Source organism: Rattus norvegicus, chromosome 2 (assembly GCF_036323735.1).
Source record: "Rattus norvegicus strain BN/NHsdMcwi chromosome 2, GRCr8, whole genome shotgun sequence".
Lineage (NCBI taxonomy): Eukaryota > Metazoa > Chordata > Mammalia > Rodentia > Muridae > Rattus > Rattus norvegicus.
This window is the reverse complement of record NC_086020.1, coordinates 220,529,346-220,544,379: the sequence shown is the minus strand read 5'-3', so window position 1 is coordinate 220,544,379 and position 15,034 is coordinate 220,529,346.

The window sequence follows — 15,034 nt, the reverse complement described above, 5'->3', positions numbered from 1 at the left end:
AGCAATTAAAAATAGTTTACAGAAAGTAATAAAGATGAGGGAGTTTAGGTTAAAAAAAAAAACAAAATGAAACTTCCCAGAATAACCTGGAAATGAAGAGCAATGGAAAAAGACACATTTACACTTCGTTTGGAAACAACAAACTTCCCTTCTGAGTATATTTAATGGTCCAAGATTGGGAGGAGCATTAGCATCCCCTCATAGGAAAGGAACAAGTATTACTGCTTGGTTTCAGACCCTGGGAGGAGGACTGAGGTATATTTTACATACCAAAGGCTACACCAGCCTCCTGGTTCTCCCAGCATCTTTCAGTCCCTATTTGACATACTCTGCTTCCAACCCTGAACTTTCCAGTCTGTGGGCTGGGCTACCCTTCCCCTAGAGGTTCTTCCCTATGTAATCCAGACATTTTTGGTCTCTGAGGTCTCTCACTCTCTGCCCCTCTGCTCTCTCTCCTTCTCTCTCTCTTTCTTCATGCATGCTCTTTCTTTTCCTCTCTTCTCCCTCTCCTCTCTCTTCCTTCCCATGGTGACTCTCCTGGCCTTCCTTGAGGCCAGTGAACTTGCCCTCCTGAGAGCAGCTTCCCAATAAATATGCATATACAGCCATGTGCATGCAGATATATACATATATACATACATATATACATTATACATACATATATATACATATATACATATATATATATGACTTGAATTGGCTCATCTCACTGGCCAACAAATAATTTATCAATTACCACACATTTACATTTTTTCCAGAAGAATTTTTAAATGACATGTGTAGCCTTCTTGTGCAATACTGAGAAACATTTTCAGCCACACATGATGCAGCTGCACCACGTGTGTGATCCCAGCACGTGGGCAGTGTAGGCCAAAGTATCAGGAGTTCTAGGCCACCAGCTTCTTAGGGTGTTTGGGGCCAGGCTGGGCTACGTGAAACCCTGTTTCAAAACAAACAAAAATGACATGTTATTTTCTTGAAAATACCCTCAACCAAACCAAAACATAAATAACACAAAACTTCAAGAGATGTTTTCATAATCACGTAAACAGCTACAATTAGTATTTCCATTGTTTTCTTGTCTTTTCGCTTTCTAGGCAGGCATATCCCCGACACACATACATACTAACATGCACATACACATATATGTCCTGGTCTCTGATGAATAGGAGATGTCTATTTTGGTATGCTATGGCAGAGCTCTGGCTGGCCTTGAACTCCCAGAGATCAGCTTGCCTCTGCCTCCTGAGTGCTGGGATTAAAGGCTCACGCCATCATGCCTGGCACATATGTATTTGTATTTAAATAGTGTGTGTGTGTGTGTGTGTGTGTGTGTGTGTGTGTGTGTGTGTGTGTGTGAATTGTGGAGAGCAGAGGGCAACTTCCTGGAGTTGGTTCTATAAAGGACAATTCCTGGAAAGGAGCTGCCAGCACAGGCTGAGGCACTGATGACTCTGGGCACCAGGAAGAGCTTGGGATTCTGCTGAGCCAATAGCCTGGGTGCAGTTTCTTTTGGATCCTCATCAACCCCATAAAAAGCCATTCCTTGCCCACCTCTGTCAGACCTAGCATCCTGGTAAATGGATAGAAACCTTTGCAAAGCATTAACGAAACCCCTCTGTACCAAGGAGAGACTAAGAATGCTACCAGATAGCATCCATCCTATCGCTGAGATTTGCCTGTCTGCTTTAGCTGTCCCCTTAATGCTTTCACCAGCTGTTTTTAAATTGCCTTGATTTACACCTTTCTTTGTTCTGTTTCTGTAAAACCTCTGCGAAGCTGCTTCCACACTGGCACATTGCATTTGGGGAGGCCTAAATAGACATTCCCAGACCATGGTCACTCAAATTGGACTACAGGATAAACTACCTCTTATTCCTTTTGAGGTGAGAGCCATGGTCTTTCTTTCTTTCTGCTTTCACGCATGCTCTGGCGGCCAAACTCAGGTCACCAGGCCTTTATGTGCTGAGTGAGCCCTCTTGCCAGCCTCCTTGAGATACATATTTTGGAGGAGCAATTTTATATGCTGTGCCATTTAGTGTTTGTGATTCATTACTGTAAAGATTCGCTATTAAGTTGCTGACATTTTTCTCTTTTTTCTACAGTAATTCTGTACTTGGCAAATGTAAGTATAGTATCATACCAACGTTGTCTGATGCAGAGAAAGGCTGGTTAAATGCTGTTGTATGGACTAAATATGGCAGACTTAAAGTTTTGGGTGTGGTAGAATTGGATTTTCAAATTTATGATACAATTTTCTTTTCGAATTAAGATTTTTTTTCTAGGCGTCCTTGTATCTACCTCTCCCATTTGTAGAAAGTCTTCTGTGAATGGATACAGGCGATGAAGGGGTTGGAGATCACAGCCAGTGCTTGCTCGAGAACATTGTATGGGGAGGCGTGGGTTCCGGGTTAGGAAAACAGAAGATAAGTTAAAGTGTAAAGGTGGGCTGAGCAGCCGCACCCTAGAACAGAGAAGGCAGCTCTGTGAAGGAAATGCTAGTGTCTCAGCTGAACACATCTGTAATCCAGATGCTACCTGCACAAAGCACAGGAGCACCAGCTGACTCAAGATGAACTCCAGAGCGCCAGGGCTGGGCTGTTCAGTAGATTAGCCACGAGCCCCAGGGCAAGCTTTTATTTTGATCATATTTACTTCCTCCCAGTCCTGCTAAGCCCCTTCGTATTCCTGGCCAGTCCCTTTTCTACTTTCAAAATGTACTGTGTGTGCGCACCCATGAGTGCATGAGTGCGTGCATGTGTGTGCGTGTGAGATGACCCAGTGAATCTCATAATTATTTACAGGAGCACGAACACCTTACCAATGGCTATTCCACCGAAGAAAACGTCTGTATCTACCACTATCTCATTGAAAGTTAACTGCATATAACCCCTCAGGGATGGTGAAGGCCTATAGTAGTCATGATGTTAAACCGTCCTTAGATCCCGATGGGTGTGTGCCTCTCACTACTGCCCCAATGTTGCGGATTCTTGAATGAAAGTACACCACCACCACCACCACCACCACCACCACCACCATCACCACCACCACAGCACACAGCCTTATTTCTAATATGCCCTAAACAGCTCAATGGCTGGGCTACTCACAAACTTCCAAGTTGCTAACGCCTCCCCTCCATTACTCCTGAATTATTATTTACTAAAATCTCACCTCTGCTACCCCAGACCCAGTCGGGGAGGGGCCCTCGGGGCCACTCGTCCCCAGCTCTTACACAGTTGTTACTGTCTTCTGCAACTTTCCCTGCCTGATCCCTGCTCTTCTCTGATTGTTATTCTGTCTCCTGCAGAGCTGCTGCCTAATCCTCCATGGCCTTCAAGAGTACAGCAGCCATGCCGTGCCTTTGATCAGCGGCTCCCACCACTTCTCACTTTTCTCCAGCTCTTACATGCTCCATTTTGTCTTCCTTAACTTCCTCTGGACCTTCGAGGAGGGATAGTCCATTTATAGAGGGGCATTCGACAGTCAATAATTCTCTGTACATTGACCAGCTAGGAGGTTCTGTGGTCACTGCTGATCACTGCAAAAGAAAGCTTGTCTAACTAAAGTTCGCAGCAGCATACTTCTGTGGGCATAGACATAGTTATTTGAAAGGCAGTTTGAGAGTTCATCATGTCCATCTAGCAGAACAAGAGCGATAACGTTCTAATAGGACTTAAGACTTCTCTAGCCGAAGTGCAGGCCGACAGGAACCGGATGTAGATCTCTCCTGAGAGACACACCCAGAATACAGTAAATACATAGGCGAATGCCAGCAGCAAACCACTGAACTGAGAATGGGACCCCTGTTGAAGGAATCAGAGAAAGGACTGGAAGAGCTTGAAGGAGCTCGAGGCCCCATATGAACAACAATGCCAACCAACCAGAGCTTCCAGGGACTAAGCCACTACCCAAAGACTATACATGGACTGACCCTGGGCTCCAATCTCATAGGTAGCAATGAATAGCCTAGTAAGAGCACCAGTGGAAGGGGAAGCCCTTGGTCCTGCCAAGACTGAACCCCCAGTGAACGTGATTGTTGGGGGGAGGGCAGTAATGGGGGGAGGATGGGGAGGGGAAGCCCATATAGAAGGGGAGGGGGAGAGGTTAGGGGGATGTTGGCCTGGAAACCAGGAAAGGGAATACATTTGAAATGTTTTTTTTTTGTTTTGTTTTGTTTTGTTTTTTCTGGGGCTGGGGACCGAACCCAGGGCCTTGCGCTTCCTAGGCAAGCGCTCTACCACTGAGCTAAATCCCCAACCCCGAAATGTAAATAAGAAATACTCAAGTTAATAAAGAAAAAAAGGAAAAAAAATAAAAAGTACAGGTTCAAATATATATATATATATATATATATATATATATATATATATATATATACATATACACATATATTTCTCTAGCCACAGATGTTGGATTGGATTTATAGCACCAGATGCCAATTCTCCCCTGTAAAGCAGTCATCAGATCTAATCAGAAAGCAGTTGGTCGTTCCCAGGACACATCTTCCACTATGGTACAAATGGCTCATAGTATCTTTAAGTGTGTTATTCCTAGGGGGGGACAACAGATCCAGACTGTTGATGACAACTGACCCCTAGCAGCCTTCATGGTATCTGATACAGGGCCCTATCCACCAGGAAGGAGCTTCTAGCCCACTTCATTTCTCCATTCTGTGACCAGGATGCATGGTATCTTCAGCAAGAGGGTCTTCCCATTTAGGCCTGGTGAGCAGTCAGCAGCAGTGCCAATTTTTGTGCATTGTTTTGAGAGGTCTAGCCCCCCCCCCCCGCCCCCCGGCCAATGACTCGTAGTGAGACCACCCACGCCCCGTGCTGGGGTTTTTGTTGAATCACCTGTGGCTTCTCAGAGCAACTTTGTCAACCCGTATAGCCGAGTGCTCACCGCTTGAAATGCTAGTCTAGACTGAGACAGATCACACTAGCTTCTGACAGTGTGTAAAGTAAAATCCAGTTTGCATATGGTAAACGCAAGCTTTTATTTTGTGATTTTGATATCTAAAATGATCATATTTAGACTCACTATTTTAAAGAAACTATCATTTTTACTTTCACCTGTTTTCATTTTTTTTTAAAAAAAAAACAATGTAGCTTCTAGAAGGTTCAAAGCTATACATATGGATCGTGGCTTATTTCAACTATTGGTATTGCTCTAGATTTTTAAAATGCAAATAAGAAAATGGCAAACTGCAGCTACTAGACTTAAACAAAGTGCCAAGAACAAGAGGAGCCGCACTGTCCTCAAGCATCTGCGATGTGACCTAGCAGCTTGGAGGGAGAGTTTTGGTTGGTGACACAGGTGGCTCTTATTGTCCAGATCTGCAAGAGAAAAACCTCTGCTCACCATACTCCACTGACCACAATGGAGTCGAGAGTTTTTACAGCAAAGAAGGTAAGAATTGCTTAGCTGCAGAAGGGGGAAAGAAAAACTCATATCGTGTGCTATCAAAGAATCAAAAACCACTTTGGGCTTCAAATGTAATTTAGCCTTTGACTATCAGGTTCAACTGTCTCTATATAATGAAATTGTCTGTAAACAAATGATCTAATGTACTTACTGTTCACTCAGAATCCACAGTACAGAGTTTTGGATGCTAAAGAAAAGCACGAAATAATAAGTTTTATTATTGATGATACTACACACTCCGTATGCAATGTGTCTCAGAAGTAATTGAGGAATTCTAGCAGAGAGAGAGAGAGAGAGAGAGAGAGAGAGAGAGAGCGCCCTGGAATTGCAAAGAGGCAAGAACAGCTCTGAGCAAGATTTTGAAACCTCAAAACCTCAAAGCCCGCCCTGACTGAAATGCTTTCTCCAGCAAGGCCACACCTCCTAACTCTCTGGAAACAATACCATCAACTGGTGATCAAGTATTCAAATGCCAGAGCCCATGGGGGACAGTCTTATACAAACTACCATAGGTGCACATGGATAGGCACACACTCATGTACACGTGCCATTCATACAACACAAAGCCAGAGAAAACATTTGTTTATACATCAGTACATGCCACTTTCAGAGTTGTTCACTCTTACACGTCCCTATACTTTGTCATCATGCCACTTAATATGCTCGACTGCACTGCACTACCTTAATTACAGTGCTACCTTTCTGACCGCCCCAAGCAGAGAGGAACACCCCCACTGCACCGCAGAGCCAACAGAAATAGAACATGCAGCCCAGATTAGCATGGGTTGGGAGAGAGGTCCCCCAGTATAGTGCAAGACTTGATACAAGACGCATTCATCTTTTTTGTTGTTGTTGTTTAGCACAGTAGATTTACTTACTTATTTATTATATTTTTTTAGTTATTCACTTTACATCCTACTCACTGCCCCCCTCCCAGTCACTCTCTCCCACAATCCTTCCCCCCATTCCCTGTCTTCTTTTGTGAGTGGGTAGGCCACCCCTCCACCCTTGTGTATCTCCACCGTGGCACATTAAGTCTTTGTGGGGCTAGACACATGCTCTCCCACTGAGGCCAGACAAGGCATCCCAACTAGGAGAACATATCTCACAGACTGGCAATAGCTTTTGAGATAGCCCCTGCTTCTGTTGTTTGGGACCCACATGAAGACCAAGCTGTACATCTGCTACACATGTACAGGGAGGCCTAGGTCCAGCCTGTGTATGTTCTTTGGTTGGTGGTTCAGTATCTGAGAGCCTCAGGGTCCAGGTTAATTGACTCTGTTGGTCTTCCTGTGTAGTTCTCTTAGGGACCCACAATCCTTCTCTCTACTCATCTATAAGAGTCCCTGAGCTCCATCCACACCGTTAGGCTGTGGGTGTCTGCAGATGCATTCGTCTTATATGTTAGGTCCCACAACGCATTTTTCTTCCTTTTATTAAAAGAGATTTATTTACTTATTCTATGTATGTGAGTACACTAGCACTCTCTTCAGACATACCAGAAGAGGGTATCAGATCCTATTACAGGTGGTTGTGAGCCACCATGTGTTTGTTGAGAATTGAACTCAGGACCTCTGGAAGAACAGTCAGTGCTCTTAACCTCTGAGCCATCTCTCCAGCCCCGCATTTTTCTTTAGAAACATTATTATAAATGTAATTTGGGGCTTGGATTATCTACAAAGGCTTACATAGGTCAGGCTGTAGCAAAAATCACAGAATCTTTCATTAAAAGGTCTGCAGTGGATATAAAGGGTACCAAGTTCCTGCTTTTAGATGCGGAGGCGGCACACTGGTATTCATAACCACCACCAATGCTGTTTCTGGATGCACTGAAAAGGGCAAATCAAAGACACCTGGCACCAGTGTCTAGCAGGAAGGCCGTCTGATTTTGTTCAGCATTATTTTGCTCTCCTTCCTCCTGGGTGCCATTATCTCTGCCCGCATTTGTTTATATAGATTCTGGCCATGCAAATAAAATGATCTCTTGGAGATTAGCATCAGCAGTTTCTGTACCTGAGATATCTTTAAAAGAGGGTTGAGGCTCAGGGCAAGTAGCAGTTTACAAATCCCCTTCAAGCCAGCTCTTGGATATTAACATTACTATTCGGTTTGTGCATCCTTGATAGGAAATGATCATACAAGGTAAGCGTGTTTTGGAACAGCACTTCCGTGTGTTGTAGAGCTTGCTTTGAGGATTGTCTTAGTTAAGGTTGCTATGACAAGACACCATGACCATGGCAAATCTTATAAAAAGGAAAACATTTAATTGGGGCTGGCTTACAGGTTCAGAGGCTTAGTCCATTGTCATCATGACAGGAAGCTTGGTAGCATGCAGGCAGACATGGTTCTAGAGAAGGAGCCGAGAACTCTCCATTTTGATCAGCAGGCAGCATGAAGAGAGGCACTGACCCTGGCTTGGATGTTGGAAACTCAAAGCCCACCCCTAGCCTTGTATTTTCTCCAATAAGGCCACACCTCATAATAGTGCCACTCCCTGATTACTCAGCATTTAAATTTATGAGTCTATGGGAGCCATTTTTAACCAAACCAGCATAGGAATGACCATTGACCTCTGTACACAATTTTACAGCAACAGCATTCTTCTCTTTATGGCCTGCTATTGCATCGGATCAGCAAAATAAGACCTACAGTGAGGAGAGACCAGTGTGGAGAAGAGATGGTTACCAAAGACTGATCTCTCTTGCAGGGAGAGCTGCTGGCGTCTCAACCTCCTTGCTATTGACAGCAATGATGAGATTGGTTATGACCAAGGATGTGAGTGTCAGTAATGGCCATGGATTCCAAGCCAACGTGACAAAATAAAACCCAGTGTGAGTTCACAACACTTTCTTCACTGGCCACCTTGAAGGACATATCTTGAAGAGGATAATGCCCTGAGACAGAAGAAGTCTGGATCCTCACATCAGTACCTGGAGGAGTTTTGTCAAATAGCATTCCCTGACTAAGTACATCTACTTTGAGTGGGGTCTGGGTGAGCAGTCGGTTCTTAAGGCTGTCTACCTTATCTGTGTTAGTACTGCTTAGTGTTGTGGTTTGTCCTGGAGTTATCTGTATTTTGATGCTAATTCCGATGCCCCAACGACAGCTGCCTAGTCTCATACTCAGGACTCAGGTGACCTTATCAGAATCTACTCCCATTTAATTTGTAAAATAAAGGCAGGTGAGAGTGTGTGATTTGGGCAGGGGAAGGGAAGTTGGAGGGAAGGAGGAGAGAGAAGTTGTTGGAGGAGAGGCAGGAGAGAGGAGTTATGGGAGGGAAAGGAGCTGAAGACATGGCACAGAAAAACCGCAGGTTATGAGGGATTTCAGAGCTGGGGAATAGGACAGTGTAGTGGTGGATCTGCCCAATCTAGGCTCGAGCTTGTACTCATATTAATTGAGTTGTGTTTTCTTTGTGCGGCCATATTTGGGTTGGAGGGGTTACTACAACAGCTTAGTTGGGCCATTAACCTACTGTTATTAATGTATAAAATGTACATTGAGACTCCCATCCACATCCATAATTCTGACAGAAGGAGGTAATTGGGTATCTTTATAGATTCAGCCACAACTGTATAATTTTTTTTGCTTTGCATATTAAAGGCACTCTTGACTTGTGAACTCCAGAATACATTTTTTTTCTCCTCAAAAGTCAGCAAAAATTTTTATCATTCTAATGCATGGCTGGCTGTACCTGATGATGTCAAACCCAGAAATGGATCTACATGCTGAGCAAGGAGAACTCAAGCAGTCAAGCCAAGACCCCGCCGTATACACATATAAGTACCGTGGGCACAGATATGAAAGAGACAGCTGAACCCAAAATGAATCATCTAAAGCCCGCTTAAATGCAGTGTGTAAAGGATGGCCTTAAAGGACAATTTCTAAAATGCAGATGTCAAAAATTCATAGCTCAGCCATCAGTGACAAGACTCAGAAGCAAATAAGACAAGCATTCTGAAGCCAGAAGGACATTACATTATGTACAGGTGTGGTGGTTTGAATAGAAATGGCCCCCATAGACTCACATCTTTGAATATTTGGCCCATAGGGAATGGCACTATTACCCAGTGTGGCCTTGTTGGAGGAAGTGTGTCATTGTTGGGGTGGGCTTTGAGGTCTCTTATGCTCAAACTAGGCCCCAGTGGGATACACAGTCTCCTTCTGCCGCTTTCAGGTCAAATTATAGAACTCTTAGCTTCTCCTCCAGCACCTATGTCTCCTGCGTGCTGTTATATTTCCTGCCATGGTGATAATGGACTAAACTTCTGAAATGGTACGCCAGCCCCAATTAAATGTTTTCCTTTTTAAGAGTTGCCTTGATCATTGTGCCTCTTCACAGCAATAACTAAGACAACAAGGGACAGTGGTATTCTCCCTGAAATTACAACATTGTTGACTTTAAAAAAAAAAAGGACCTAGGATTAAACTTTTAAAATGAGAAGTAAATATTAAAACTTTCTCTATGCACCATTAGAGTGAAGGATTCAGATTGAATCAGAAGGAACCCTACTGCTTATACAGACATAGGTAGCATCAGCATGATGAAGGCAATTATGGAGGTAGAATCTTAGAGTCCTTTGTGACCTGTGACCTGATTCTGAAGTGTACCTTCAGATTTTCTGAAGGGAATAAAAGGAGAGGCTTCTGTATCAGTAAGGCAAGATCTATCCTGACCGTATTTTCAACCTAAGAGTCTCCAGTCAGTGGAACTGTTTTGGAAGAATTAGGAGATTGGAAGAGGTGTCCCTGAGAGTAGGCTTTCAAGCTTCAAATGACTCATGTTATTCCTGCTATACACTCATATACTTTCAAAATGATTATTAATATTCTATATATATTAATTAACTCTGGGAATTAATATGGCAGAGGTTATTCCTTAGCCAGCTAGTTATTCTACTGATAACCACACAGAGATCTTTTAATACTTCAAAGCTTAGGTCTTAGCTGGGCAGTCTCTCAACTAATTTATCAACGTTAATTCAATCACTCAACCCAGTCCAGCCACATGGTTGGCTATAACTTCCAGGGCCATAGTCATTTCTATTTCCTCTCATGTGTCTTGGAGAAAGGGCCTTCCTCTTTCTTCTTCCCAGAGGTCCTTTCTCTCTCCCAGGAAACCCTGCCTTCAACTTCCTGCCAATCAAAGAATGACTTAGGTAGGTGAGGATGGACAGAGACACAACTTCACACAATGTATCCCAACATATTCTCTCTCTCTCTCTCTCTCTCTCTCTCTTTCTCTCTCTCTCTCTCTCTCTGCCTTGTGGTTATGGATCAACTGTTCCCTTTTTCCACCATCATGGATTCTAGCCCTCCAAGTTGTAAGCTAAAGTAAAGGCTGTCTTTTATGTTGTCTTGATCATGGTGTTTTATAACATCAATAAAAAACTAATAGAACAAATTCCCAAAAATGTGGTGGCTTAAAATAACCAAAATTTGGGTCCAGAGAGTTGTCCCTGTGGTTAAGAGACAACTTTCAGAAGACCCAGGCTCAATTCCCAGCTCCCATATGGCAGCACACAAAGCAGTTTTAATCTTCAGCTCCAAGAGATTCAGCTCACTCTTCTGGCTTGCATGGGCACCCGTTGTGAACATAGTAAGTACCCACACATACATGTATACACATTCATACACATAATATAAAAACAAATCTTAAAAAACAAAACAGAAACATAAATTTATTCTGTGTTTGAGGAAGGATGGGGGTCCCAAGTGAGCACCAGTAGTGCTAGCTCAGTAAATCAGCAGGGCACACTTTCCTTGGGAGCCTTAGAGGAGAATCTATTGCCAGCTCCTTCCAACCTCTGTGACTGCTAACGTCACAGTGATGCTATGGCTGTGTTACTCCCACCTATAGGACGTGCATCCTCAAACCCTTCTCTGTTGTATTCACCTGGCCTCTATCTATGTACAAAATAACCAGTCTCCCTCTTGGAAAGAAATGTGAAGTTTTATTTAGTACCCATGCCAGTAATTCAGGATCAACTCCCATCTCAACATCCTCAGGCAAATCCCATGTATTATATTCAACACTATTTTTAAAGCAGGTAAAGTTACATTAACAAATCCCAGGGCTTAGGGCACGAGTTGTTAAAACAAAGCGTTTTGAAAAATGTTTGACTTGATTTTCCACACCTGGGATGAGAATACCCAAGAGCATGATTTATATGGGTTTGTATTATTCGTTTTGGGTCACTTTCAGAGGGCTCAATCCATCATCCCTCACCCTGTGCACTTGAGCAGAATATTCTGGTGTTGGGAACAAGCTGAGAAAGAGGCTACTGGCTTTAGGGCTGATAGGAAGCAGAGAGAGGCAGCCAGAGGCCATACAGAAACTTCAAAGGTACTCCCAGAGAAGCCCCACCTCCTAAAGTTTCCCCAATCTTCTCAAATAATGCCTCTGGCTGAGGAGAAGGCAGTCGCATGTGAGCCCCTGGGAACCAAAAACAGAGGCGATGCCAAAAAGAGGCCTCCATAGGGAAAGGATGGCCCCATTACCCAACTGGGTGACTTTGATCATCTTAATGCAGTTCAAGTCTTTACATCCAAGGTAAACAAAAGCTGAAGACGACTTTACTTGTTAAAACTAACGTGATAATGAAAGAACGCAAACCAGACAACTATTGATGAGCCGAGACTGGAAAAGTTCAGGTTCTTTGCCAAAGTCATGAAGGGTACCTGCCTTGGACATTGAATCCATTAGCTTGTGTGTGGGGAACTCCCTCTGAAACCATCATGGCCGCTGCCATCCTCTTGGCTTCTCTGTGGAGTGACAGAGAATTTAGTCCTGCCTATCATCTTTTCAGGACGGGGAGAGGGGACATCTTGCCAAGAATTCTGACATCACAAAGGCTGAGAGGAAACGGGAAGCTGAAGAAGTATTTTGGGACATTTAAAACCTCAAGAGTGCAAAAGCCATTTAGTGCACCGGGAAGATAAAGATAATTCTGCCTTCTTAGAACAATAGAAATCCGGTCTATATTATCTTTGTTTTTTTTTCCCCTTGCTACTCTTCACCCCCAGCTGTGGTCTTCCAGTGTATTCATATTCATTAGTGTAGCTCAATATAAAAGCGGTTGGAAGTGTAGGAATCATGAATCCTTTGGCTTTATTTTGTTTGGGTCTTCTGAATATTTTCAAAGCCTCGACATGCTGAGAGGAACAAGGGATTTTACCCCCATATTTTAGATGCATTCAGTTTTGTAATTTGCTCTCAGGGTGTTGGGTATTTACTCTGAATATTCTGGGGGTTGTGTGATTGTTCTTTTTGTAACAGACTCTTGTATTCTGTTTCCAACAGCTGTGGGACTCACTGTGTAGCCCACACAGGCTTAAAGTCAGTCACCCTCCGTCCTCAGCCTCCTGAATGCTGTGACTACAGGTGCATATCTCTAGTCTAACCTCGTTGCTTTCATTTACTGGGCTTCTTTTGAGGGGAGGGGGCAGAGGCAGAATCTCACGGAGTAGCCCAGGTTAGTCTCAGACTTTTGAATCCTCCGGCCTTGGTGGAAGGATTTCAGGTGCACATCTTGCCACACCTACCTCTTCTTTGAAGTTTATTTTAGTCATTGTTATGAGGGTGGGGATGATGAGGTCAGAGTACAACTTTGTAAAGTCAGCTTCTCTCTTTTCATCTCTATCTGGGTTCTGGGAGTTGAACTGAGGTCATCAGGCTTCCTCTTCAAGCACCCTTGCCCCGTGAGCCATCTTTCAAGTCCCTCTTTCTTTTAATACCTTTATTTTTGAAGACTTTTTTTTTTACCAGTTTGTTTATTTTTGTGTGAATAAGGGGTGGGTCTGGGGGGCGGTTACACGCCATAGAGCTTATAGATGTCAGAGTGCAATGGGTAGGAACTGGTTTTCTCATCCCACTGGATGAGTCTCGGTGATTGAGAGTCAGTCATCAAGCTTGGAGGTAGGCTCCTGTGGCAGCTGAATGACCTCTCTGTCCCGTAAAATGTCTTTATTTTAAAATGTACCCTAGATGACTTCAACTAATACATTTCATTGAAACATACATGTTTATTGGGCAGCAAGTGTTTGTAGAGTGGTTGAATGAACAAATGAATAAATGAATGAATGACCAATAGCCCAAGTAGACTCAGAGGGTAGTGAAGTAATCCTCTTCTGAGCATCCTGAGTGAGCAGCAGGAAGCCGTGGGTTCAGAAGGAGCAGCTATGGGTGTGGATATGGCGGTATTATGACTGACTGTCAGGGAAGACAGGGAAAGGCGGACATTGTGCAAATGTAGTGTACTCATACATAAAATGAATTCACTTTAAAATTAATTAATTATGCCAAGTGGAGCAGGGAGGGGAGGGCACTGTGACTGCAGAATCTCTGTGAACACTGCCCTGTGGGTGAGGAACTCACGGGCACAGCAAACACAGGCGTAGCTTCCTAACTGTAGCCCAGAAGCCTAAGGTTCACCATGAGCGTTACAAAATCTACATCCTTCGTAACAGTGATACCCTTAGCAATTTGGTAGGAAGCAGCTTCCTAAAATAACACAGTAAACAGATTACGTTTTGTCTGAAATGAAGCCAGCTTGCGTTCTTCTGTCTTCCCTTTCTTGGGCTGTGGGCTAGGCTGAGATGAGCTGATTGTGTTCAGGGCTGGCTGAATGGCTGCCCTGACTGACCATCACTGTTGGCAGGGATTCTCAGTGTATGGTCCTAGTGTCAGGTGAGGTGGAGGCACCCATGCCAAAAAAGACCCCATACACCTCTGTGGTATATGAAATTCCTGGCCTTAAGAGAAAAAAGCATTAACTGGAAGCTCCAAGTGAAAAAGAGAGGGGCACAGGAAGTGTCTAATGTCACGAGAGTGTCTGGCCTCTGCACGCAGCCCTGAGAAGCAATTATCTAGAAACTTCTCTCTTGCTCAAGGCCAGATAAGATTCCCAGCTCTGGGGTAGTCTTTCCAGTCTTCCCTGGAATTTGTACTGATTCTTTTTTTTTTTAAATCTTATCTTTATTTTATCTCAATACTTCTGGCATATTACTTCTGTGAATTCTTTCCAGTGTGATTTCTCGGTGTTCTGTTTCTCTTTTAAATGTATTGATTCGTTAAGCAATTCGTAAGCATTTGTTGTGAACTGGAGAACAGATCCTAGACTTTGTACTCGAAACAGAAGATTATCTCTATTGCTAAAAAATCCTGGAGGTATTGGTCAAGGGCCTGCCATGAATTACTGTTTACTTAGTCCACAGGCCAGGGTCTCACGAATGGGAACCAGCCAGGGTGGCCCTTTTGTGTTATCTATGTCATTCATCAAAAGGTTTTCCAACAGGAATGATCTAATCTAGGTGGGTGATGATTCAGTAATTAGTCTCCTTGTGGGAAGAGATCCTCCAACCAGTGGCTGCTTGATCCTCCCTCTGAATGGGGTAAGGAATGAGGAGGGTGTTCATAGTCGAAAGCCTCTTGATGCAGACTCTGCATTCCGCTGTCAGTGAGAGAAAGGACCATGAAGAACTGCAATGGGAATTCCCCAAGTGTGGTCTTATAGACGATACCCTGCCATGTTGAGCCTAGGGGTGTGTGTGTAGTGCACGGGCTTGCTCTGCCCCCCCCCCCCACACACACACAGAGAGCTTTGTTTTA